This window comes from Rattus norvegicus, chromosome 17 (genome assembly GCF_036323735.1).
Source record: "Rattus norvegicus strain BN/NHsdMcwi chromosome 17, GRCr8, whole genome shotgun sequence".
NCBI classification, from domain to species: domain Eukaryota; kingdom Metazoa; phylum Chordata; class Mammalia; order Rodentia; family Muridae; genus Rattus; species Rattus norvegicus.
Genome location: NC_086035.1, coordinates 2,906,523 through 2,934,036, shown reverse-complemented (window position 1 = coordinate 2,934,036; position 27,514 = coordinate 2,906,523). Strand labels below are relative to the sequence as shown.

Genomic DNA, 27,514 nt, shown 5'->3' with positions numbered 1-27,514 from the left:
GAGTTAGAAACAGGATTGGAGGACCTAAAGAGGTTTGCAACCCCATAGGAAGAACAATAATATCAACCAAGCTGATCCCACAGAGCTTCCAGGCATTAAACGCCCAACAAAAGAGCACACGTGGAGCCACCCATGACTCCAGCTACATCTGTAGCAGACGATGGCCCTATTGGAAATCAGTGGGAGGAGAGACCCTTGGTCCTGTCAAGCTGTAATGCTTCAGTGTAGTGGAATGCCAGGAAGGCAAGCAAGAGTGGGTGGGTTTGTGGAAGCACCATCAGAGATGCAGGGGAGGGGCTATATGATAGTGGGTTTCTGGAGTGGAACCTGGGAAAGGGGATAACATTTGAAGTGTAAATAAAGAAAATATCCTTTGACAGAAAAGGAAAAAAAGAAATGGAGTCTTCTTTAGAATGTCACAACCTTCAGACATACAGCACTCAGGATGAGGTAAAATGCCTTTCACATCAAATTAGTGCAGTCAACTACCTAAACTGAAACAGGTGGTTAATGTGAGGTCTTTTTCTTATTTGGAATATATAACATGGCAAAACCCCTCTTTTTTTCTGGAGCTTTTGAGTTCACAAGAAAAATCTTTATCTTCTGCTGGAAGCTTACATATGTAAGGATGATGAAGATGGGAACTCTTTTTCTTTTTCTTCCTGCCATACTCTGGCAAGAGAGATCACTATTTTTCTACCATTCAAGGTTCCATGTTAGGAATTCTGGTATATGCTAAAGACCAGCTGAGACATAGAGACACGACTGTATTCTTCAGCTTGCCATTGTTACACAGTCATTGTTTTACTCGTGGACAACATTCCATGAGACATTTCTCTATATCCACTTCATCCATACATAGAGAGAGCCATGCTTTGGGTTCTGTTCATCTGGAAAACCTCTGCTAATACAGATATGTGTTTTCACCTCCCTCTGAGGACGATGTGCTGGCTTCTAATAGTGCTCCACTGAGATTGCCATCCATATCCTACTTTTTTCCCAGAGTTGTCTTGATTCTCATATTGAAAGAACAAGATAAACCCCATTTGTGCAGAATTATTTTGAAAGGGAAAGATAAACCCCTTTTATCTCCACTGAAGCAACCCTTTCATCCATTTGGAACACCAGGCGTGTTTGAAAAAGCAGCCATAAAGCACCAGCTTCAGGATAGACCACAATTAACATAGAGAAAGTCATGAGACACCAGCTCTAGGAAAATAAAATTAAATCTAGAACAAATTCATAAACACCCCTCACTCCAGAGACCAGTCCAGGTATAAGTACAAATATGGGAAATACCTTTTCTCCGAATGGGCCATTTGCACTGGGCAGCCCTATTTCATTACATGGTTTAAAGTTCATAACACAGGGATGCAAAACACTGACAATGTGTGACCTCATAGCATCCACCAAAGAAATATTTTATTATGCTAGAGATTTTACCTGGTTCCCTATAAAATGATTTTGTGCTTTTCCTGGGGTTGGTATTCTAAAGAATGGGTGACCTCTGTATGAAGACCATCTCTGCACAATAAGCCTTCTTTGTTTTTGCCTACTATCTAAGTCTGGGCTCTTCAGTGATATTCAGACCCTTACATTATATAGCAGATGAATATTAGCTACCGTGTGAAGTTACAGAAATAAACATCCTATTTTCTGTCCAAAAAGTTCTTTTAATTGGGAAGACCCCATCTTTCAAGGAGTTATATAGTAAATAATGGACTTTAGAAGCTATCCATCTTGATTCAAGGAGGTATAGTTTGAGTGGAGGAGGAGGGAGAGGACAAAGGGGTGGTAGAAAAGGAAAGGAAGAGGAAGAGTGAAAAGAACAAGAAGAGGAACAAGACAAGAAGAAGAACAAGATGAGGAAGGAGGAGGAAGAGGCAGAGCAGAAGAAACTGAACAGGAAGTGGAGGAGGAAGAGCGTGAGAAGGAAAAGCAGGAGCAGTGTATATGGAAGAGGAGAATGAGGACAAGAAGAATGAGTGGGAGGAGGAGGGGGAAGAAATTCCTGCTGGAAGATAGAAAGGTAGGATAACGGAGGACAGGCATATTTGATACTGAAACACAAATCTTGGGGATCTTAAAAGGGTCAGCTCCTGGACTAGAATGCTGGCCCAGGAAACCTTAAGCTAATGTGTCTCTTCAGCACAATCCAACCCTAAGAGAGGTGCTTATGGCACTCAAGATCCACTGGCCAATCAGGGCCTCTAGGAAGACCCTGCAATCAGAAGAGGAGGGATCTTACAGGTGCCTTGTTCCTACAGCAAGTTCAGCTCTCTTGCTGAGGATGCTTCTAAGGTTGATATAGTGTGTTTTGACCTCTTCTGCTGAGTGCTTTCCAGGAGTGCAGGCCTGAGCTACTAAGCCTCATTGTGGTGAGCATGTGACCACTGTCCCTAACCTGAATTATCAGAGGACTGAGAATGGGGAGGTGGCGAAGTGGCCCTCCTGTGTGCAGAGTGTAAATTAGCAGCCAACTTTGAGGTTCTTGTGGTCCTAGCCACTAAGTGTTCTTATGGGTTTCACATGAATAACTTCAGTATGGGAGCCTCATCTGCACAAAACATTTGGAGCAAGGGATTTCAAGTAGAGATGCATCTTTGGCATGATTCCAAATTCGGAGATCTTGTTTCTCAGCATCTGAACGTTTCCTTAAGTATTTCTTGTTTATTCAAAGTTTCTCTGTTGACCATTCTCTGTTTAGTACTGTATGTACCCTATACTTAAATTAGGATATTTGAGCTGTTTCTGTCTAACCTCTTGAGTTCTTCAGAAATTTTTAATACTAACCCTATGTAAGATAAAGCATTAGTGAATATTCTGTTTCAATCTTTACGCTGCTTTTTTGTCCTACTGACAGTGACCTTTACCTTAAAGATATTTTGTAGTTTCATGAAGTCCCACTTTTCAATTGCTGATGTTGGTGCCTGAACCATTGCCATTCTTGTCAGGAAATTGCATCTTGAGCACTTGTGTCTGATATTATGTTGATGTCCTTGATTCAGTAGGACTGTGGTTGATGTTTACTTGCGTTTTCGGTTCAGTTTTGTGTGTGTGTGTTTGTGTGTGTGTGTGTGTGTGTGTGTGTGTGTGTGTGTGTGTGTGTGTGTCTGTTGTGGCTTCATTTTCATTGAATTCTGGAAAGTCTATAATTTCTTATTTCTTCACTGACATGGTGATCAGAGCAAAAAGAATATTTAGTTTGAGAGAAGTTTTAGGCTATCTGTTCTGTTCATGGACAGAAGTTTACCTACTACAGCTGTGTGTTTTTCACCTTCCCACTGCAGAAGATGTTTCTAGGTAATGATAGTGCTCCAAAATCATTTTCATCCATTTCCTTCTTTTCTCCCAGTGTCAGGATTCTCTAGGTAGTTGCTGCAGTTGTCCTGATACCATCGTGAAGTCACAGAAACAAATGCCATATTTTGTATCCTAAATCTCTTTTTAATTGGAATCTTCTCAGAACAGTTCTCCTGTGAATGTGATAGTTCACCCTCCTGCAAGTTGAATATTGTATTGTGAAATATATCCACCTTGATTCCTGGAGGAAGAAGAGAACATGCCTGCTGAGTGCTAATGCTGTCTTCATTTTAGATTGTAACCATAGTATAACTATGAGTAACCATAACCATAGTAACTATAAGTATTTAGAAAACTATAAGTTGATAATGAATCTTATTTGCAAGAAAAATGTTGAAGTGCTATCTCTTTTAATGTGTTATTGCATTCTTAGAGAGAAACACTTATTCAGAACAATTTTCTCAGAACCACAACAAGTTCCAGACAACTGTCGCAGTGGGTATGGCTGGTTGCTTCTAAACCTCATGACATAATTTCAATTTCTAATAGACGCCTATTATCTATGAATTCTTTTCTCATTTCTATAGTTAGAGTCTGGCATAGGTATGACACACACTGGCAGTATATAAAATGTTAAACAAAATAAGGAACAATGATGTCACTTGAAGCTAAATGCATACTTGGATCTTATCTGTAGAATGCACATAGTGGAAGTAAACAATAGACACCTGTAAGGTGCTTTTCTCTCACTGCTACCTATACCCATGGCACAGGTGTATGTGCACAAACACAGTTGAAACATTTTTTTATGCAGAGGAAATGAACAATGCAAAGAATATGCCCCATTTTTGAGAAAATATGAAATGATTTTCCTGTTTAAATTATTATTGCAATGTTTCAGTAGATATTACTAAACATCAAACCCATGAGGCTTCATCTTTAAATTTACCTTGCCATTCATTCTTTGATTCAAAGCTAAGTCTTGAAAAAAAATCTCAGTTGGCCTTTGGGCTGCATTCGTGTAATCCCAGGACATGGGGAGGGTGGTAGGCCAGTCTCTCTGAATTTAAGGCACAGTGCTGTACTTTGTAGTGACATACTTTATAGCCACATTCTGACTCAGGAAAAAAAATATGAAAAGAAAGAGCATACTTTATTTAATTGACATTCCCTAATAGAATCTGAGTGTTTTCTGGACTCATTTGGCAGCAGTGGGAGCCCACAACAATGCATGTCAGGTGTACCTCTGATGTGAGTTGTGCTTCGTGTAAGGGGAGAACAGGAACATGCATACGTGAAGATTGACATGCTGAATGGGATCCTATTTGAGTTCCTTGATGACTAAAAAACATTCATTTTGGAACTCTGTTGGTAACTCTAGGTGACATCAAGTCTGTCATTAGAGTACCATGGCTCTCAAACAGAAATCACTCTAAAACTATGGAAGTCAGGTATTTAGAAAGAACAATGGGAGCTGGAGAGAGGGCTCATCAGTTAAGAGCATTTACTGCTCTTACAGAGGTCCTGAGGTTAATACCCAGCAATGGCACAGTTGCTCACAACCACTGTGAGATGACTTCTTCTGCTGTGTCTGAAGATAGTGACACTGTACTCATATTGATAAAGTAAGTAAATCTTTAAAAAATAAAAGAAAGAATCATGGAGTATTGATCAAATATTAGGGGGTGGGCATTGTATATTAAAGAGGAAGAAAAGGCCCTCGACCCCAATGCTTAGGGTGGACCTGAACACCAGCTGCTTTCCATTGTAATCTCTGTATCCACTCAGATGTGGTGGGTCAATCCTGTCCAGTTCTTCCCCTCCTCTTTTTCTGTCGCAACAACTACACAGATCTATCTGTGTTAGCACAATGCATAGCCTCTGTGGCAGTCTCCAATTAAAACTTAAAGGCATTTAGTGGCCACCCAATGGTCCCTGTAAATTGCCTGCATGGTAGGAATTAGGTAGTCCAAAACTACATTAATATTTCTCCTTTTGCTTATGGCCTAATAGAACACGGGACCCCATATCCTTAGAATTTCCCTTGGAATGTCATTCTCAAATATGACTGATTCCTCTAGGTAAGGACTTCTGTGCATAACAAAAGTTTATTCCTTAACTGAATACATGTCAGGGGGAAAAGTAACTAAAATTCAGTTAAAGAATTAGAGAAGGGAGAAAATTGCTGTTCCAAATGAGTCACACTGAGCAAATACATTAATCTATTTTCAATTCTCATTAATAATTGTTTTGTTCTTTTTATTCATTTTTGTTGTTTTATTTGATAGTGTATTGTTACCAGGAGTCTCTGGCTGCCCTGGAACTCTTACCTGTTCTAGAACATCAGAAAATTCTGCCCACCCTGCCTCCAAAATACCAGCATTATAGGCTAACTTGTCACAGCTAGATGGGTCAGTTCTTTTGAGTGTATCTGCTTAGGGTAGCTAAGACACAGATTGTGGTCTTAAGTCTAGCAATAGATGTCTACCCTGAAATGCAGCCCTTCAACCTTCAACTCCAATGTCTTTCAAATTAGCAGCAATTTTGTTTTTGCTTCATTATAATATTTGTTATGAGTCACCAAAGACCTAGGGCAGAGTTCTGTCCTTATTATACAGATGGTGAAACCCAGACTCAGAGTGCTATGCCATTACTGAATAGATATGTAGAACTGCTCATCTTCTTCATTCTGTGATTCTAATGACTCAGTAAATAAAGTGGAAGGCAAGGCAACTGCCAGGAGCCAAGTCCTTACTCACCCTCTGTCTCAGGAATGTTTCAGGAATGTCAAGCCCACTTACACCCTCTGGACATAGAAGCCAGATGTCCATTCTTATCACTTTTACAACTTCTGTCTCCAGCATCTGTTCTTATCAGTGGATACCTGCAAATTAGGGTTTAGGGCTTTAGGGAGGGTGGTGGCAGTGATCTATCAGTCTTGGGTCCTGAGTGACCTTCCCACCTGCTTGTCTTTATAAGCCGCTGTTTTTTGTTAATTAAAGTGTGAGAGCTTTATCAGAACACAGACTTGCTCTCCTTCCTTGTGCCTCCTGTCCTCCATTCTTTCGCCCGCCTCTGAGGTCTCCTCTGAACCACCGCAGGCCGGGACACTCAACCAGATATTTAGTTTTGGGCGGTAAATCCCATATCAAACACATATTAATGCTAGAGCAGCTATACCTGCAAACTAGAGAGATGTTTCTGAGAAAAGTTCTACCACAGCCATGTGTCCCTGATCCCAGTTGTTGCTCCTGAGGGCCACAAATATTGTCTTCTTCATTAGCAAGCTAAATTCTTAAATTAACTGCCCACACCACCACTCAGTTTTAAAATTCCCTCTTGGAGCCATGTAGACAACATCCATTGAAGCAAGAGGAAAAGGATCTGCATGTGGAGCATGGCTTCTACCTTCAGACCACAGTAGGAGGACTAGTTTCTTGTGTAAATCATGGAGACAAATAGGGCAAGCAAACAACTGTTAGCACCAAGATTATGTAGAAGTACCAGGTTGTGCCATGGTGAGTGATTTTGTAATTTTCCAGCTTGTATTAATTCATGTTCTGTACAAATTGGGAAGATTAGCTTGATCCATTTAATATTGAATTTCCAACTAGAGGGCACTATTGGAGATATGTCCAATGCACTTGCAAATTTACTTCAGCTCAGACTGTTTCAAAACAATCTGATGTTTTGTGGAGCTCTAGTTATATATAGATCACTGTGAGCTGCCATGTAAATGTTAGGGATAAAGCCTGCTTCTATAGTTAGTGCTTTTTACAACAACCCACTTTGAACATAGTAAAGTATGATCTCATGCACAAGGTATTTGGGACAAGAGGAGCAGCTTTGAAAAGAGCTGCAAGCATGTAGAGGAGTTGACCTACAAGTGAGCTATGTGTGCTTCAGTGACAGAGTTGGCAGAGTAAGGATAGCTAAGTACACTGTAGTTAGGCAACTTCATCATAATCTCAAGAAGCTGAACAATGATCTTCCTGACTCCATGTTTTCCTGCTGGATTTAGTCTTGCTTTGGTCTGTTCCATCCTTACCATGCTTTGACTCATTGTGAAGTAATACCGTTTATTCTTCACACTGTATGGCGGAAACCTAGCACTCTTGTTGAAGGTCATGGAAGATTGTGGGAGTGTAAGAGGTAGTTTGCACTCTCTAAGATTTTAGCAAAATGTGGTATTGAAACGGGAATGTGTCTCATTCACTCATATCTAAAAATAATTGTTTTCCAGTACCTGGAAGACTGTGGAAAGGAATAGAGATGTGAGCACATGTGTGTCATGTAGATATATTAAGAACTTATATAAGCCTATGACCATGAAAGTGTGCTGCCTATTTCCTTTCTGAGTTTCAAAATATGAACTCTATTTTCTTCTCATTTCCATGAGTTTTCATTTTCTTCAAGGACTCTACGCCTTTGGATGTAGAAGTCCAATTTAATTCTTTCAATTATAATTTGCCTTGGCCATGATGTGTTTTATGACAACACTAAATGTTAAGTACACAGAAAGGTTTTATGAACAGTGAGAGCACAGTACACCTCCCCTTCCAATGAGAAACCATGGAGGGTATTTTGTAAATCGAGTTCCAGAGCAGTCAGCTTAAGTCCATTCCCTTTGAGAGTAAGAGCAACCCCATGATAGACAAGTCTAGGCTGCTATGCTGAATCAATCCTGTTAGGAACATAATGCTTTATTCTAAACAGGCCAATAACAAATTACTTTTCAGGTCACTCTTCTGTAGAAGATTATCATGCTCGGAGTAGTGGTTCAATTGCATGGCATAAATATATACTGCTATTTCAGTATCTATACTGTGTTCAGTATCTATTATATATTTTAGTGTGCTTAGTGAATCAAGGTCAGCAGAAGTTCTAAATGAGACTCTGTCTCATACAGAGGAGACAGATCAAACATATTTCTGACAGCCTAGTAGAATACACTGTTTCTACAAGTTACTAATTAATCACAATGTAAAATTTGACTTCTAAGTTAAAATCAACTTTTTTTACTTGTTCTTCCTCTATAATCTTGTGATTTCCACATCATAAATGATTTATACTATTTATGGTATGTTTTAAAGATTGGCTGATATTTAACTAAATTAATACCTGAAAAGAATCTCCTTTTGTCATCATGTGCTGTATTACTGAACCTTGATTTTGACTATTAAAAGACTCTACTACTAGTGATAGAGCGTTTACCTAGGAAGCGCAAGGCCCTGGGTTCGGTCCCCAGCTCCGAAAAAAAAGAACCAAAAAAAAAAAAAAAAAAAAAAAAGACTCTACTACTTTTAGTCAGTGCCACCTTATATACTGGGAATGAAATCTCAATGGTCTGATAGAACGTTTAGGACTCTGTGTTTGGGGATACATTCTATCCTAGGTTGTCTATTCTTGATCATGTTTCTTGTCCTAGGTGTTCTAGGACATGTGGGGGGACATGATTTCCTAGATGGGTCCCTGAAGAAAGGAAAGGAAATCTTGGGAAGACATGAGAATGAAAACCTCATGAAAATTGTCTTTTTCCACCTGAATCAGAATTCAGGGCACCTAACACCAGGCGAATCATTGCCAGCATACCTAAAACACATTACAATAAGGCAAAAGGTTTCCAGGCAACTGTCAATCCAATCAGTTCAACTCCAGGGCCAAAATACATCCTACCGAGACAGAAACCCTTTTTTCAAAAGCATATTACCAGGGAATAGATTGTCTATCTTAAAGCTGTATGATCAAATGTGGTCTCTGACAAATAACAAAGAGAACAGCAGACCGTAAAATGCATGTCACATTTTACATAAGGTTAAGTGACAGTTCGGAGGGGGCAAAGCATGGGTTAATCATTCTTGGGAATTTGGGTGACATCTACCTTTATATCAAGGTAGGGGACTTCTCCCACCACAAAAAGCAAAAAGCTGAAAATGTAAATAAAAAAAAAAAAACTTGCAGCTTTTAGATTCCAGGCAGGCACTTGATCTCCAACAGTAAGGAGGGAGGCCCCTTCATTATTTTCCTAATAATTGGTGGATGCATTGTGATCTGCAAATCCTATTGCTTATTAAAGTTTGGAACTCCTCCTCTAGTTGGAGATTTAGGCTCAGGCAGTGAATTTGTTTTTGGCTAATCAATGCAACATGGTCAGTCCTTCAACCATATACACATAACCAGTAGAAATGTAGTCAAAATTTTATTTATATCTTTGAGCCTTTACATTGACACATACATAACAAAGAAGAAATTGGTGGGGAAGAATCTAGGATTGAGAAAAAACAAAGAAGGGCATAAATTGTTGTGGATATTTGATTATGGTTCCTAGAAAGAGTAGTTGTAGTAAAATACCAAAGCTTAGGAAGATATTGCCTTTTCAGATGCAGCTGGGTGTGTCCTGAAAACATGTGGTTTGGTTGTGTGTCTGAAAGTCTCACTAGATAAGAATTCTAAAGAGAGGAAAGTTCTTGCCTATTTTAAGACAAATTGCTGGAGAGGGATCTTGTTTCTTTGCTGTCAGACTTGAGGCCATGTCAGCTGGATGCATTGAGGTGCTCATCAGTTAAGTTGAAAACTGTTGACTCCCTACAAATTGTGCTTGGATCCTCACAGCAGAACCACTAATTGCAATGACCTGCTACAGTCTGACAAGGGTATAGTGAGGAAGATAGAGCCTTCTTTAGCAGCAATTAGACATTCGAGAGCCCTCTTGGTGGGCACTCTCTTTTGACTCTAACTCTGTCTCTTTGCTTAGAAGAACATCTTGGAAGAAGAGGGGTGAGAAATAGCAGGACACAGATGAAACAGGATGTGAGGAAAGGGAGCAGAGGAGCTCCCATGAGTTCTCATGACCTCAAGAGAAAGGTCGCCTACCTAGGTAAAAGGTCATGGATGAAGGAGAGTTCTGAGCACCTAGCAGTTTAGTTGTATATTCAAGCTTATAAATAGATATTTCTTATATACTTAGGGAAATTAATTTTACTCTCTAGGTTAGCAGGTTTGTACCAAACCTCCCTTCTTGTTTGTCAGTATTGGAAATACATATTAGGAAGATGTAAAATGGTAAAGGTTACACACAGTGATATATTATATTTCAAATGTATAAATATTAATTTTAAATGAAAATATACTAAATAATGATATGGTTAAGTTTTGAACATTGAATGTTGTTACACAGACACAGGTTGCATTCCCAGAGACCATATGGCAGTACTCCTGCTGCTCTGACTTCAATCTCTCGGATCTATTCCCCTCCTCTGACCCTTGTCCAAACAAGTGCCAGAGAGACACTCATATACATAAAATAAAAATAAAGTATTAAAAAACGGAGTCTTCTATGCAGATATCACAGCCTTGAGACAAACAGCACTCAGGATGAGGTCAAATGCCCTTCAGTTAAAATAAAGGACTGCTTTTCTTCTTGAGAAAAGCATAGTTCTGTCTCATGGACAAGACATCTGGTGATACCATTCGAAAAGGAAAGGCACTGTTGTGTTGCAGAATGGCCTGATTGAGCAAGGCTCTCCGTGAGGCCTTCATGGATGGAGAATTACATGGTTCCCTCTGAAACTCAGCCATATCCTTGACTGAGCATGTAACAGCCTGGGTCCTAGAACTTGGAGCCTTTAGTTAATGCCTTGATATATTTATTAAAAAAACAAAAACAAGAAATAGAGCTCCTTCTGTAAAACCAACCATGTGCTTGGGAGAGCTGGTAATGGTCTGGGGCCAGGTCCTTTGGAGAGGGGATATCTCTGATCCTGAGATTCCAATAATTGCTACCACGTGGGGCTAATGGAATCAGTTCCAAACCGCTGTAGTCATGGTCAGTAATTTTGATGAAATTACTCTGTTCTCAGTGTGCAGAATTGTTTGATAGAGCCCTCTTTCTTTTGTCCATTGTATGGTAGTTTCTGCTGACTTCATGGGAGTGTTGCATTTCTTTCCATTTTTCCCTGTAGGTAGTCTACAGCTGCTGTTCTTGAGAAACTTCCCTTAGCATCCGCCTGAGCCCCTCACTATCCCACCCGAAGTTTTATACTTTCTACCTCCTTTTTTTTTTTTTAACTTTTGCATCCTGTGTGGTCTTCCACTTAGGACTGTGTCTCTGAAGAATAGCCTGCTCTTTCAGGGTTTTGGTGTTGCTAAATAATTGATATAATGTGTGTTCTATGTAAATCTCCCAACCACCAAGTGGCTAAACCAAGTTGTCTCCATGCCATCCTTAATAACCAAGGATGTAAAACCCAAAGAGACATAGGATGGTCGCACAAGTGGACTGCAAATCTCTACTACCCTGGCTCTTCTTTCAGCATCAGGGAGAATTAGGTGCGTGTCCTTGTTACAGAGATTTCTTTATCTTCGTTAATATTTTAATTGTGTCTTTGCTGATTTGTACCCTGGAAAGACATTAATTCTAGAACAGCTGTATTTTCAGCCCTTTAGAAAAACGTTTCTGACACAGACTGTGTTGCCTCAGGGGGCACTGACACTGATCCCAACGTGTTGCTCCCTACAGTAATGACCTTGCTTTCTTCTTGATTAAAGTTTCTAAATTCTTCCATTTAAGTGTAGGACCACAAGAGAGTTTTAAAATTACCTATTTGAGTCATGGAATGAACTGCATTGCAGTAACAGGGAGAGGATTTGCATGTGAGCATGGCTTCTGCTCTCAGACCACAACAGTAGAAACAGTGTCCTGTGTACACTGGAGAGTGAAACAGGATAGGTAATAGCTAGGTCACAGACTCATTAATGTCTAAAGTACTCAGCTGCAGGCCTTGCCATTTTAAAGAAAGACCTGATTGACAAAGGCTTGGTGATTTTGTAATTTCCTACCAAGTGTTAATTCATACGTTTTAATGTAAAACACACAAGATTGGTGGGTGTACAATTTGGAGCGATTAGGTTGATGCAATGAATGTTGAATTTCCAGTTAGGGTACTGTCCTATGTGGATATGTGCTGTCCTCATTGACATAGTTCAGTCAGTTCGATGTTTGAGACACAGACCACTCATTGGCTGCAGCTGTGTGTGTCAGGTTATGGGACTCAGCCCCTAACAGTCTACATAGGGGAAAAATCAAAAGTAATTTGGTAATTCCACAGCCTCTGCCAGGGAATGGCCTCTTCTTTTTCAAAGTTAATTTACCTTTGCATTTTTTTCAATGACATTTATTTTCCTCTAAAGGCCATTCTTGGCATGACTTTTTATTTTTCATTTTTCTTTAATTTTTTATTATATATTTCTTTTCTTACCTTTCGAAGGTTATTTCCCTTCACCGTGTCCTGTCCATAATCCCCCATTCCCTGCCCTCCCCATCCCCCATACATGTATTCCCCTTATAAATCCCCGCATTGCCCTCCCCCATATTCCCCTGCACTGGGGTTCCAACCTTAGTAAGACCAAGGACTTTCCCTTCCACTGGTGCCCCACCAAGGCTATTCTCTGCTACATATGCAGTTGGAGCCCTGGGTCAGTCCAGTAGCGGTTTAGTCCCTGGAAGCTCTGGTTGGTTGTTGTTTTTATGGGGTTGCAAGCTCCTTCAACTCTTTGAATACTTTCTCTAATTCCTCCAAGGGGGCCCTATTCTCAGTTCGGTGGTTTGCTGCTAGCATTGACCTCTGTATTGGACAGGCTCTGGATGTGTCTTTCAGGAGAGATCTATAGCCAGTCCCTTTCCGCATGCATTTTCTAGCTTCATCAATCTTATCTAGTTTTGGTGGCTGCATGTATATGGGCCACAGGTGTTTCAGGCTCTGAATGGCCATTACTTGAGTCACTGCTCTAATCTTTGCTTCCATATCACCTCCTATGAATATTTTCCCCATTTTAAAAAGGGATGGGAACATCTGCATTTTGGTCATCCTTCTCCTTGAGCTTACTGTGGTCTGTAGATTGCATCTTGGGTAATTTGAGTTTTTGGCTAATATCCACTTACCAATGAGTGTATACCATGTGTGTTTTTCTGTGATTGAGTAACCACACTCAGGATGATATTTTCTAGTTCATTTCATTTGCCTATGCATTTTGTGAAGTCATTGTTTTTGATAGCTGAGTAATATTCCATTGTGTAGATGTACCACATTTTTTGAATCCATTCCTCTGTTGAAGGGCATCTAGGTTCTTTCCAGCTTCTGGCTATTATAAATAAGGCTGGTATGAACATAATGGAGCATGTGTCTTTGTTATATGTTGGAGCATCTTTTGGGTATATGCCCAAGAGAGGTATAGCTGGGTCCTCAGGTAGTATAATGTCCAATATTCTGTGGAACCTCCAGACTGATTTCCAGAGTGGTTGTACCAGTTTGCAGTCCCACCAACAATGGAGGAGTATTTCTCTTTCTCAACATCCTCCCTAGCATCTGCTGTAGCCGGAGTTTTTTATCTTAGCCATTCTGACTGATGTGAGGTGGAAGTTCAGGGTTGTTTTTATTTGCATTTCCTGATGACTAAGGGTGTTGAACATTTCTTTAGGTGCTTTTTGGCCATTCGATAATCCTCAGCTAAGAATGTTTTGTTTAGCTCTGTACCCCGTTTTTAATAGGGCGATTTGGGTCTCTGGAGTCTAACTTCTTGAGTTCTTTGTGTATTTTGGATATTAACCCTCTATCAGATGTAGGATTGGTAAAGATATTTCCCCAATCTGTTGGTTGCTGTTTTGTCCTAATGACAGTGTCTTTTGCTTTACAAAAGCTTTGCAGTTTCATGAGGTCCCATTTGTGTATTCTTGATCTTAGAGCATAAGCCATTGGTGTTTTGTTCAGGAAATTTTCCCCAGTGTCCAAGTGTTCGAGACTCTTCCCCACTTTTTCTTCTATTAATTTGAGTGTATCTGGTTTGATGTGGAGGTCCTTGACCCACTTGGGCTTAAGCTTTGTACATTTTTTTTAAAGATTTATTTATTTTATGTATATGAGTTCACTGCAGCTGTCTTCAGACACACCAGAAGAGGGCATCAGATCTCATTATAGATGGCTGTGAGCCACCATGTGGTTGCTGGGAATTGAACTCAGGACCTCTGGAACAGCAGTCAGTGCTCTTAACCGCTCTCCAGTTCCTGTACATGGTTTTAAGAATGGATTGATTGGGCTGGGGATTTAGCTCAGTGGTAGAGCGCTTGCCTAGCAAGCACAAGGCACTGGGTTCGGTCCCCAGCTCCGGAAAGAAAAAAAAAAGAAAATGAATGGATTGATTGGCATTGTTCTATATGTTGACCTCCAGTTGAACCAGCACCATTTATTGAAAATGCTATCTTTCTTCCATTGTATGATTTTAGCTCCTTTGTCCAAGATCAAGTACCTATAGGTGTGTGGGTTCATTTCTGGGTCTTCAATCTGTCCCACTGATCTACCTGCCTGTCTCTGTACCAATACCATATAGTTTTTATGACTATTGCTCTGTAATACTGCTTGAAGTCAGGGAAGGCGATTCCCCCAGAAGTTCTTTTATTGTTGAGTATAGTTTTCGCTATCCTGGGTTTTTTGTTATTCCAAATGAATTTGCACATTGCTCTTTTTATCTCTATAAAGAATTGAGTAGGAATTTTGATGGGCATTGCATTGAATCTGTAGATTGCTTTTGGCAAAATGGCCATCTTTACTATATTAATCCTGCCAATTCATGAGCATGGAAGATCTTTCCATCTTCTTAGATCTTCTTCAATTTCTTTCTTCAGAGACTTGAAGTTCTTGCCATACAGATCTTTCACTTGCTTCATTAAAGTCACACCAAGATATTTATGTTATTTGGAAGTATTGTAAAGGGTGTCATTTCCTTAATTTCTTTCTCAGCCTGTCTATCCTTTGAGTAGAGGAAGACTACTCATTTGTTTGAGTTAATTTTATACCCCGACCCTTTGCTGAAGTTGTTTATCAGGTTGAGTAGTACTCTGGTAGAACTTTTGGAGTCACTTAAGTACACTATCGCATCATCTGCAAATAGTGATATTTTGATTTCTTCCCTTCCAATTTGTATCCCTTTGACCTCCTTTCACTGTCTGATTGCTCTGGCTAGGACTTCGAGTACTATATTGAATAAGTAGGGAGAGAGTGGGCAGCCTTGTCTAGTCCCTGATTTTAGTGGGATTGCTTCAAGTTTCTCTCCATTTAGTTTGATGTTAGCTACTGGTTTCCTGTTTATTGCTTTTACTATGTTTAGATAGTAAACATAAATTCCTTAAATTCCTGATCTTTCCAGGACTTTTCTCATGAAGGGGTGTTGAATTTTGTCAAATGCTTTTTCAGCATCTAATGAAATGACCATGTCGTTATTATCATTGAGTTTGTTTAAATAGTGGGTTACATTGATGGATTTTCGTATACTAAACCATCCCTGCATCCCTGGGATGAAGCCTACTTGACCGTGATGGATGATTGTTCTGATATGTTCTTGGGTTCGGTTTGCAAGAATTTATTGAGTATTTTTGCGTCGATATTGATAAGGGAAATTGGTCTGAAGTTCTCTTTCTTTGTTGGGTCTTTGTGTGGTTTTGTTATAAGAGTAACTGTGGCTTCATAGAAGGAATTTGGTAGTGCTCCATCTCTTTCAATTTTGTGGAGTAGTTTGGACAGTATTGGTATGAGGTGTTCTATGAAGGTCTGATAGTATTCTGCACTGAACTCATCTGAACCTGGGCTCTTTTTGGTTGGGAGACTTTTAATAACTGCTTCTAATTCTTTTGGAGTTATGGGTTGTTTAGATGATTTATTTGTTCCTGATTTAACTTTGGTACCTGGTATTTGTCTAGAAAATTGTCCATTTCCTCCAGATTTTCCAGTTTTATTGAATATAGGCTTTTATAATAGGATATGATGATTATTTTAAATTTCTTCTGATTCTGTTGTTATCTTTCCCTTTCCATTTCTGATTTTCTTAATTTGGATACACTCTCCGTGACCTCTGGTTAGTCTGGCTAAGTGTCTATCTATCTCGTTAATTTTCTCAAAGAACCAGCTCCTGCGTTTGCTGATTCTTTGTGTAGTCCTTTTCTTTCCTACTTGGTTGATTTCAGCTCTGAGTTTTATTATTTCCTGACTTCTACTCTTTTTGGGTTTATTTATTTCTTTTTGTTCTAGAGCTTTAAGGTGTGCTGTCAAGCTGCTGGCATATGCTCTCTCCTGTTTCTTTTTGCAGGCACTCAGAGCTATGAGTTTTCCTCTTAGTACCACTTTCATTGTGTCCCATAAGTTTGGGAATGTTTTACCCTCATTTTCATTAAATTCTAAGAAGTCTTTAATTTATTTCTTTATTTCTTCCTTGACCACGTTGTCATTGAGTAGAGCATTGTTCAACTTCCATGTATATGTGGGCTTTCTGTCATTATTGTTGTTATCGAAGACCAGTCTTAGTGCGTGGTGATCTGAAAGGACGCTTGGGATTATTTCTATCTTCCTGTATCTGTTGAGGCCTGTTTTGTGACCGATTATATGGTCAATTTTGGAGAAGGTTCCATGAGGTGCTGAGAAGAAGGTATATCCTTTTGCTTTTAGGATGGAATGTTCTATAAATTTCTGTTACATCCAATGGGTTCCTAACTTCTGTTAGTTTCTCTACGCCTCTTTTTAATTTCTTTTTCCATGATGTATCCAGTGATGAGAGTAGGATTTTGAAATTTCCTAGTATTATCGTATGAGGTGCAATATGTGCTTTGAGCTTTAGTAAGGTTCCTTTTATGAATGTAGGTGCCCTTGCATTTGGAGCATAGATATTTAGGATTGAGAGTTCATCTTGGTGGATGTTTCCTGTGATGAATATAAAGTGTCCTTCCTTATCTTTTTTAATGACTCTTGGATGGCAACTTCAGCTTGTTTCTTCAGACCATTTGCTTGCAAAATTGTTTTCCAGCCATTTACTCTGAGGTAGTGTCTGTCTTTGTCTCTGAGGTGTGTTTCCTGTAGGCAGCAGAATTCAGGGTCTTCATTGCGTATCCAGTTTGTTAATCTATGTCTTTTTATTGGGGAGTTGAGACCATTGATGTTGAGAGATATTAAGGAATAGTGATTGTCGCTTCCTGTTATTTTCATTGTTAAAGGTGGAATTATGTTTGTCTTTCTTTTGGTTTCATTGCAAGGAAATTATATTCTTGCTTTCTGTACAGTCTAGTTTCTCTCCGTGTGTTGGAGTCTATTATCCTTTGTAGGGCTGGATTTGTAGAAAGGTATTGCATAAATTTGGTTTTGTCATGAAATATCTTGGTTTCTCCATCTATGTTAATGGAAAATTTTGCTGGCTACAGTAACCTGGGTTGGCATTTGTGTTTTCTTAGTGTCTGTATGACATCTCTCCAAGATCTTCTGGCTTTCTTAGTCTATGGTGAGAAGTCTGGTGTAATTCTTATAGGTGTGCCTTTATATGTGACTTGACCTTTTTTCCTTACTGCTTTTAACATTCTTTCTTTGTTTTGTGCATTTGGAGGGCATTGGATCCCATTACAGATGGTTGTGAGCCACCATGTGGTTGCTGGGAATTGAACTCAGAACCTCCAGAAGAGCAGTCAGTGCTCTTAACCGCTGAGCCATCTCTCCAGCCCTACAAATTCTTTTCTTATTTCTATACTTAGGGTCTGGCATATGTATGTCAGACACCAGCAGTATATAAAATGTTTAACCAAATAAGGATCAATGATGCCACGTGAACCTAAAACCATCCTTGGGTTTTATCTCTAAAACTCACATAGTGGAAGTAGGTAATAGACATCTGTGAGGTGTTTTCTCACTGCTACCTACACCCATGGCATAGGTGTATATCCACAAGCACAGTTGAAACATTTTTACATGGAGGAATTACAAAGGAAAGAACCCAGTTTTTGAGAATACATGATATGATTTGCCAGTTTAAATTATTGTTATAAAATATCAGTACGTATTACTGAATGTCAAAACTATGAAGTTTCCTTTTTAAATCTTAGTTTATCATTCATTCATTCTTTGATTCAAATGCAAGTCATCGGAAAACCTCAGTGTGTCTTCGAGGTACATACCTGTAACCCCAGGACATGGGGATGGTGGCAGTCCAGTCTCTGTGCTTTAGACCATGGTTGTGTACATAGAAAGTTCTTGGACAGCCATCCTATATAGTGACATCTGTCTCCAGATTAAAGAGCATGCATCCTTTTACTGAAATTTCCTGAAACAATGTGCCTGGCTTCTGGACTCATTTGGCAGCATTGGGAGCCCACAGCAATGCCTGGGAGGTAAACCTCTGATGTAATTTATGCTTCCTGTAGGGAGAGAAAAGGAACATGTATGTATGAAGATTTGTTTGCTGAATGGGATTGTATTCTGATTCCTTGATGCCTGCAAAACTTTCAGTTAGGAACTCTGAGTGGTGGTGACTCTCGGTGACATCAAGGCTGTCCTCAGGGGACGATGGACCTCAAACAGAAGTCACTCTCATAAGTCTGTGGAAGTCAAGCCTTTAGAAAGAACCATGGAGTATGGGTGAACTATTGGGGGTGGGGCTTTGGATGTAAAAGCAAGAGGAAGAAAAGGCCCTCCAGAGTGCAATGCTTGGGGCGGATGTGAACACCAGCTGCCTTCCATTGTACTTCCTATATCCACTCAGCTGTGACGAGTCAGTCCTGTCTGATTCTTCACCTCTCTTTTTTCTTTTTTTTTTATTTAGAGAATACTTTATTAGTTTTTATAACCAAACCCACATAGATAAGACCTTACATATTTAATACAGTGCGTTACCCCTGTACAAATGGAAAAAACTTAAGTTCAACATTTCTAGACCAATATGGCTGTTAATTTCTGTACAGTGCCAACTCAACACAGTAAACGGGGATACTTTTTCCAAAGTTGACAGCACAGCTAAAGTTTCAAAAAATTCAAATTATATATCTGTATATATATATTTATATTTATATAAAAAGACCAATAATAGCAGTGTGTTATGCATCAACAGCAGCAACAGCTTTTCCAGGTTCTGCAGTCATCTGAACAAAACTGTAGAGACATCCAGCACACTCCATTAAAAAAAAAAAAGTAAAAAAACAATACCCGAGAAAACAGCACAGTTCTGTTACTCTTGTGGTACCTGGCACCATTTTTTTTTAAAATTAGCTTCTCAATCATCATCTGGAAAGAAAACATTCTGAGCAACATCATTAAAAACAGCTCTGATAAAGCACGGTCACTACTACGTATCATAAAGCAGGTACAAGCTACTTTACATCCACAGAGGTATGATACAGTACTGTCCTACATCTATAATACTAGAGGATACAATTTAAAAGGCATTATTAGAGACTTGATTCTACTTTTCCAGCAGAGGGCCCAAAGGATGGTGTGACACAGCTTTGTAAAGAAACATACTCTAGACAGGATTTCCTTTCACTAGTGGCACAGTTCTAAGGATTCATTCTCTCCATGAATGTCAGCTAAAACCGTTATTAAAAAAATGAAATATCCCTAGAACAAAACCGTATAACCACCGGATTCACATGAAGATGACCTAGTGTAGACAAGCTGGACCTCACCTTACCAACAAGCTATCAAATCTGTTATGTTTAAACAGTGAGACCTCCAAGGAAGGAGATGCCAAGTAGTGCTTCAAAGCTTCGGACCACAATCAAACACAGCATCCTTTTCAACAGAAGCAGAAGCTCATCTGAATATGCTCAAGGATGCTGACATCAACATTTAATCATCTCCTCACAAATCCAGGAAGAAGGGGAGATCAGTTACTACTGTACTTTATTGTGTTCAACCAAATCACCATGTTACAAAAATAGCAAGCTGCCATAATAAAAAATAAGGCTCCTCTATCCAGCACCAGATAGCATCATTTTACTTTCAAGCCTAGAAATTGCACACGTGTGTATAAACCAACCGAAGATGAGGATTGAGAGTTCATCTTGGTGGATTTTTCCTTTGATGAATATGAAGTGTCCTTCCTTATCTTTTTTGATGACTTTTAATTGAAAATTGATTTTATTTGATATTAGAATGGCTACTCCAGCTTGCTTCTTCTGACCATTTGCTTGGAAAGTTGTTTTCCAGCCTTTCACTCTGAGGTAGTGTCTGTCTTTGTCTCTGAGGTGTGTTTCCTGTAGGCAGCAGAATGCAGGGTCCTCAATGCATATCCAGTTTGTTAATCTATGTCTTTTTATTGGGGAGTTGAGGCCATTGATGTTGAGAGATATTAAGGAATAGTGATTATTGCTTCCTGTTATATTCATATTTGGATGTGAGGTTATGTTTGTGTGCTTTTCTTCTCTTTGTTTTGTTGCCAAGATGATTAGTTTCTTGCTTCTTCTAGGGTATAGCTTGCCTCCTTATGTTGGGCTTTACCCTTTATTATCCTTTGTAGTGCTGGATTTGTAGAAAGATATTGTGTAAATTTGGTTTTGTCATGGAATATCTTGGTTTCTCCATCTATGTTAATTGAGAGTTACAGGATACAGTAACCTGGGCTGGCATTTGTGTTCTCTTAGGGTCTGTATGACATCTGTCCAGGATCTTCTGGCCTTCATAGTTTCTGGCGAAAAGTCTGGTGTGATTCTGATAGGTCTGCCTTTATATGTTACTTGACCTTTTTCCCTTACTGCTTTTAATATTCTTTCTTTATTTTGTGTGTTTGGTGTTTTGACTATTATGTGACGGGAGGTGTTTCTTTTCTGGTCCAATCTATTTGGAGTTCTGTAGGCTTCTTGTATGCCTATGGGTATCTCTTTTTTTAGGTAAGGGAAGTTTTCTTCTATGATTTTGTTGAAGATATTTACTGGTCCTTTGAGCTGGGAGTCTTCACTCTCTTCTATACCTATTATCCTTAGGTTTGATCTTCTCATTGAGTCCTGGATTTCCTGTATGTTTTGGACCAGTAGCTTTTTCTGCTTTACATTATCTTTGACAGTTGAGTCAATGATTTCTATGGAATCTTCTGCTCCCCAGATTCTCTCTTCCATCTCTTGTATTCTGTTGGTGAAGCTTGTATCTATAGCTCCTTGTCTTTTCTTTTGATTTTCTATGTCCAGGGTTGTTTCCATGTGTTCTTTCTTGATTGCTTCTATTTCCATTTTTAATTCCTTCAACTGTTTGATTGTGTTTTCCTGGAATTCTTTCAGGGATTTTTGCGATTCCTCTCTGTAGGCTTCTACTTGTTTATTTATGTCTTCCTGGAATTCTTTCAGGCATTTTTGCGATTCCTCTCTGTAGGCTTCTACTTGTTCTCTAAAGGAGTTCTCCACGTCTTTCTTGAAATCCTCCAGCATCATGATCAAATACGATTTTGAAACTAGATCTTGCTTTTCTGGTGTGTTTGGATATTCCATGTTTATTTTGGTGGTAGAATTGGGCTCCGATGATGCCATGTTGTCTTGGTTTCTGTTGCTTGGGTTCCTGCGCTTGCCTCTCGCCATCAGATTATCTCTAGTGTTACTTTGTTCTGCTATTTCTGACAGTGGCTAGACTGTCCTATAAGCCTGTGTGTCAGGAGTGCTGTAGACCAGTTTTCCTGTTTTCTTTCAGCCAGTTTTGGGGACAGGGTGTTCTGCTTTCGGGCGTGTAGTTTTTCCTCTCTACAGGTCTTCAGCTGTTCCTGTGGGCCTGTGTCTTGAATTCACCAGGCAGGTTTCTTGCAGGGGAAAAGTTGGTCCTACCTGTGGTTCCAAGGCTCAAGTTTGCTCGTGGGGTACTGCCTAAGTCCTCTCCGCGGCGGCAGCAACCGGGAAGATCTGCGCCTCTCTTTCCGGGAGCCTCCGTCTACCAGGGTTCCAGATGGCGTTTGGTGTTTTCCTCTGGCGTCTGGATGTGCGCAGAGTGCAGTCTCTTCTGGTTTCCCAGGCGTGTCTGCCTCTCTGAAGGTTTAGCTCTCCCTCCCTCGGGATTTGGGTGCAGAGAACTGTTTATCCGGTGTGTTTCCTTCAGGTTCCGGCGGTGTCTCAGGCGCAGGGGTCCTGCCACTCCTGGGCCCTCCCCTACGGGAACCCAGAGGCCTTATACAGTTGCCTCTTGGGCCAGGGATGTGGGCATGGGTGGGCAGTGTTGGTGGTCTCCTCCGCTCTGCAGCCTCAGGAGTGCCCACCTGACCAGGCGGTGAGGTCTCTCTCCCATGGGGTTTGGGAGCAGAGAGCTGCTGCGGGCCAGGATCTGCCCTCTCTTTTTTCTTGGCACGTACACAGAGATGTCAGTGATAGCACCCTACATACCCAACAGGGCAGTCTCCAATTAGACCATAAAGTCTTTCAGTCCCAAAACGTCATACCTATAACCTGCCCTCCTGGTAGGAAGTAGATATTCTAAAGATTCATTCATATCTCTCCCTTTAGTTATGCTGTAGTGTAACAGTGGACCCCATGAGCTTTGAATTTCCCTTGGAGTCTCTGGAAAATGACTGATTCCTCTAGGTATGAACTTCTCTGCATATCTTCCCATTTACTGAATACTTTTCAGACGCAAGAAGAGCTAGAATTCTGTTAAGGACTTAGGAATAGGAGAAAATTCCCTGTTCCAAATGAGTCCCACGAAGTAAATATGTTAATCTTCTTCAACTGTTATAAACAATTTCCTTTTTTTTCTTTTCCTTCATTTTTATTGTTTTAGTTTAAACAGTATTTTCACTCTAGTCTCTGGCTGGCCTGGAACTCCTACCTGTTGTATAATCTCAAAAAAATTTGCCCACCTTGCCTGAGAATAACAGCATTATAGGTGAACATGTCACAGCTAGATGAGTCAGTTCTTTTAATTGGCTTAATGGGATGAGTGGCTGAGTCTATCTGGTTAGGGTAGCAAAGATACAAACTGTGGTCCTAAGTCTAGCAATAGATGTCTACCATGAAATGCAGCCCTCTTCCCTTCAGCTCCACTGTCTGTCTTTCTTCCTTTCTTTCTTCCTTTCTTTCTTTCTTTCTTTCTTTCTTTCAAGATTTATTTATTTAATGTATGTGAGTACACTCTAGCTGTCTTCAGACACACCAGCAGAGGGCATCAGATCCCATTACAGATGGTAGTGAGCCATCATGTGGTGGCTGGGAATTGAACTCAGGACCTCTGGAAGAGCAGTCAGTGCTCTTAACCACTGAGCCATCTCTCCAGCCCCTCCACTGTCTTTCTTTCTTTCTTTTTTTAAAGATTTATTCATTTATTATATATATATATAAGTACACTGTAGCTGTCTTCAGACACACCAGAAGAAGGCATCAGATCTCATTACAGATGGTTGTGAGCCACCATGTGGTTACTGGGATTTGAACTCAGGACCTCTGGAAGAGCAGTCAGTGCTCTTAACCACTGAGTCATCTCTCCAGCCCTCCACTGTCTTTCTAATTAGGAGCAATATTGTTTTGCTTTATCATGTCTGTTATAAGTCACCAAAGGACTAGGGAAGAATTCTGTCCTTTTCTACAGATGGTGAAACCCAGACTCAGAATACTCTGTCATTACTGCATAGATATGTGGAACTGCTCATGTTGCTCATGCTGTGATTCTAATGACTCACTAAACTGGAAGCCACCTCAGTCAGACCTGGTGGCACAGGCCTGTAATCACCGTGCTTGGAAAGTGGAGACAGCCGTTTCAGGATTTCGAGGTCATCCAAGGTGAATGTGATCAATGGGGTATGGCTAGTCCTAGAGAAACAAGTCAGAATGTGATTGACTCAGGCCTATATCCATGCAGCTCCAGAGGTTCAGGGTAATGACACCATTAAGTGTTAGCTGAGGAACTTACACTCCAATTTTCCTATACTTGATAATGTTTCCTGTTTGAAACACCCTGGTTACTTCAGGGCCAGGCTACTGCAAGTGGGAAATTTTTCCTCAGGCAGGTATGAGCTCCCTAATGGCACATCCAGTGCAAAGTGTTTGTCCGTGAAATCATGTACACACCAAACAGTACCGCACAAAGCAGGTGTTATTCATTTATTGGTGCATACTTTTTCAGACATGGGTAACAAGAAATTGGGAAGGTAGGATTTCAGGGTGCATAAGGAAGAGATAAGGAAGGCAAAAAAGTAATACGATATATTGAGATCAAGATGTATAAAAATAAAATTTAAATAAAGATGTGCTCAGATAGCACAGCAGTTTGATAAGGCACTGTTAGAGGGGCAGGAGGCCAATTCCCAAAACTAATTGGTTACTATCTCTGTAAAGATCTGCTTCCCCCTGCTGGTCTAAGCATATACTGTGCACATGGGGGCAAAATACCCATACATATAAAAAGAAATACAAAAAGCATACCTTAAAACACTGGAATTCTCTGCAGTGAAGTCATGGTTCTGAGAAAGAGAGCAGTCAGGGCTAGTTGAAATGTAATTCTTTATGTCCTGCATTGAGGCATCTATTGCCTTCCTCTTAACCAGCTTGCTCAGGAGGAAAAGCTACTTTACCTTGAGGTTAGAATAGCTCAGCACAGGTGTTCAGGTAAGAACAGTAACTATTGCAGTGTCATGTGACTGTTCCTTGATGTATTCTGTATTTGTGTTCTGTGTCCTTCGTATATAGGAGGGTTGTGGCATTGAAACATCTTTTAAGTCCATCTTTTTGATCAAAACACTAAGGACTAGTATGAGATAGTTTTGCTGTGTAAATCTCCATCTGCCTCAGTGACTAAACTTGCAAGTTCCGGCTCCCATTTAAATTGTTCAAAACATTGCCTGGAGCCCAAACTTAAAAGAGTCTTATGGATGACAGCATACGTGGAACTCAAAATCTGTCCTAGGCTGCCTCTTCTTTGGGCATCAGCCAGAGGGGAATGAGTGATCTCTCCCTGGGAAAGGATGTTAATTCTACACCAGCTGGGCATCCAGCCTTTTAGAACATTGTTTCTGAGACAAGCGTTCCCATGGCGAGTCACAGAGCCCTCATTCCACTATGTTATTTCCCACGTCAGTAACATTGTTGTCCTACTGATAACACCAGCTGAATCTTAAGTTAACATCTGTACCATCACTGTGTTTTAAAAGTTCGCATTTGAGTCATATAATCAACTGTTTGTTGCATCCAGAGGGAAAGGATTTGCATGAGGGGCATAGCCTCTGCATTCAGACCAGAATAGGAGGAAGTTTATTGGGTACACTACTGGGGCGGTGGGCACAATCAGCTACTGGAGTAGCCATTTTAAAAAAGGACCTGATCATGGCAGGGTGGTGATTTAGTAATTTTACAGAATGTATTAATTCATGTTGGGTGAGTGAAAACAGACTAGATCCGTGGGTGTAGGATTCGTGATGTCAGTGAAGCCCATGAGTATTCAAATTGCACTCAGGTTACTGTCCTGGGGAGATATGTGCAGTCAGCATTGACATAGAGAAGTCAGCTCAGAAATGTGAAACACAGGCCTTCATTGCCCGTAGTTGTTTGTGGCAAGTTCCAGGTCCCAGCAGCCAACGCTCCAGATAGAGACAAGGTCAAACGGTATTTGATAAATGCTTTTCCAGGAAAAGGGCCGCTCTTTTTCTAAGTCAGAATGGCTATGTGTTTTTCAATTCTATTTATGTTTGTAAAAAGTCCTCCACTGGTTCCCTTTAATGCAGCACTGCTCTGAACTCTTACTTGTTTGCATTCTGTGATGTGTCCCAGGCACAAGAATTTCTTTCCCTTTTTTACAAGTTCTGCTTAGGACAAGGTCTGCTGAAGCCCAGGCTGAGTTATGCTACCTAATAGAGAATTGCTTTGAACCTTTAGTCCTGTCTCTAAGGCCACATGATGGGAGGACAGTCCTGCATCTCTTCTAGGCTTGGCTCTGAAGGTGAAAGTTTTCCTGTATTGGCAGTACTTGACATTAGCAATGAGTAGTGATGTCATCCATTTCCCTAGGTCGATAATCACCCTGACAGACCATTACTCTGGTCCACAGACCAGGCAATGAAGAATCTGGAAAGTGTATTGCCAGGGCGTTAAGTTTGGAATCGATGTGTGGGGTGGGAGCATCCTCATAGAAGCAAGGGTAGGGGGGCGGGGGTATAGGAGAGGGGGAAAAGTAGATAACATTTTAAATGTAAATACATAAAATATCTAAGAAAATAAATAAAGTAGAAACAAATGTAAAGAAAGAAGAATATGGATAAAGACCTGACCTTACTGTGAAGTGTTGTTGACACTAATGCAGCTAGTTCAAATTACTCTAGTTACAAGAGTTCAGTTCCCTAAAACCAAACAGATAGGCACTCTGAGGGATTGTTATTATTTGCAATATTCAAGATGGGAAATCTCTTCTTTAATCTGGAGGTATTGATTGACAAGAAAAAATTAGTCTAGGCCATAGCTTGTGGTGGGCACTTCCATGTATAAAGGATATTGAAGTTGGTAGTTCTTTCTCTTCTTCCCCTACACTGGCTAGAAAGATCATTTTATTTTTCTGGCATTTGCATCTCCTTCTCTTTAATTCTGGCATATGGTAAAGACGAGCTGAGACACACAGCTACTGCTGTATTCTTCAAATTTCCATTGGTATACAGTTTTTGTTTTACTAGTTGGACCACATTCTGCGAGCCATTCTTATATATCCACTCCATGCACACATAGACAGATCCATTGTATTAGGTCTGTTCATCTGGAAAACCTTTACTAACACAGATATGATGTTTCACCTTCCCACTGAGGAAGATGTGCTTCTAACATTAGTGCTCCGTAGCTGTCGGCATCCATTCCCTGCTTTTCTCCCAGGGTTGTTTGCAGTCTCACATGTAGCAGTTGAATATTAGCTGCAATTTTCCCGACGTCAGCGTACAATCAGAGAAACACATATCACACTTTGTGCCCTAAAGTCTCTCTTTAATTTTTACTATCCTTGGAACCTATACTTCAGTCTGCTCCAAGCTGAATACTGTACCTTGCAAGTTATCCCTCTTGATTGAGGAGCAGCAACAGCAACAGGTGTAGGAGGAAGAAACTCCTGCTGAGTGCTGGAAGGCAGCAAGATAGGTTATTGGAAGACACGCTAAAGAGATACTGAAATAAAAATCTTGCAGCTCTGAGAAGGGTAAGCTCCTGGACTAGAATCCTGGGCCAGAAATGCTATGCTGTGAGCCTTCAGCGAACTCCAATCCTAAGGGAGGGGTTCATGTCACTCAAGATTCACTGGCCAATAAGGGCCTCCAGGCAGGACCTCCACTAGTAGAAGAGGAGGGTACTTCCTGGTGCCCTGTTTCCAGCAGCTGATTTACTGGAGTTGCTTAGCCGGCTTGACTGATTGGCCTGTTGTGTTTTGATGTCTGCTGCCTGGTGTCTTATGGACGTGCTGGCAATCTACTAAGTCGGGACATG

The 27,514-nt window shown here is 40.3% G+C and overlaps 1 protein-coding gene across 2 annotated transcripts in view; it reads left to right on the top strand.

Annotated features, from left to right (window-relative positions):
* Zfp431l10 (zinc finger protein 431 like 10) overlaps positions 1 to 27,514 on the top strand; it is a 104,182-nt gene that overhangs the window by 37,448 nt on the left and 39,220 nt on the right. Inside the window, exon 4 of one of the 2 annotated variants that reach the window (XM_063276855.1) lies at positions 1 to 27,514. This exon is cut by the window's left edge and continues 6,260 nt beyond it. The exons of the other annotated variant lie outside the window; for it this stretch is intronic. The gene's annotated coding sequence lies outside the window, so the exon portion shown is untranslated. 2 annotated transcript variants of the gene reach the window in all.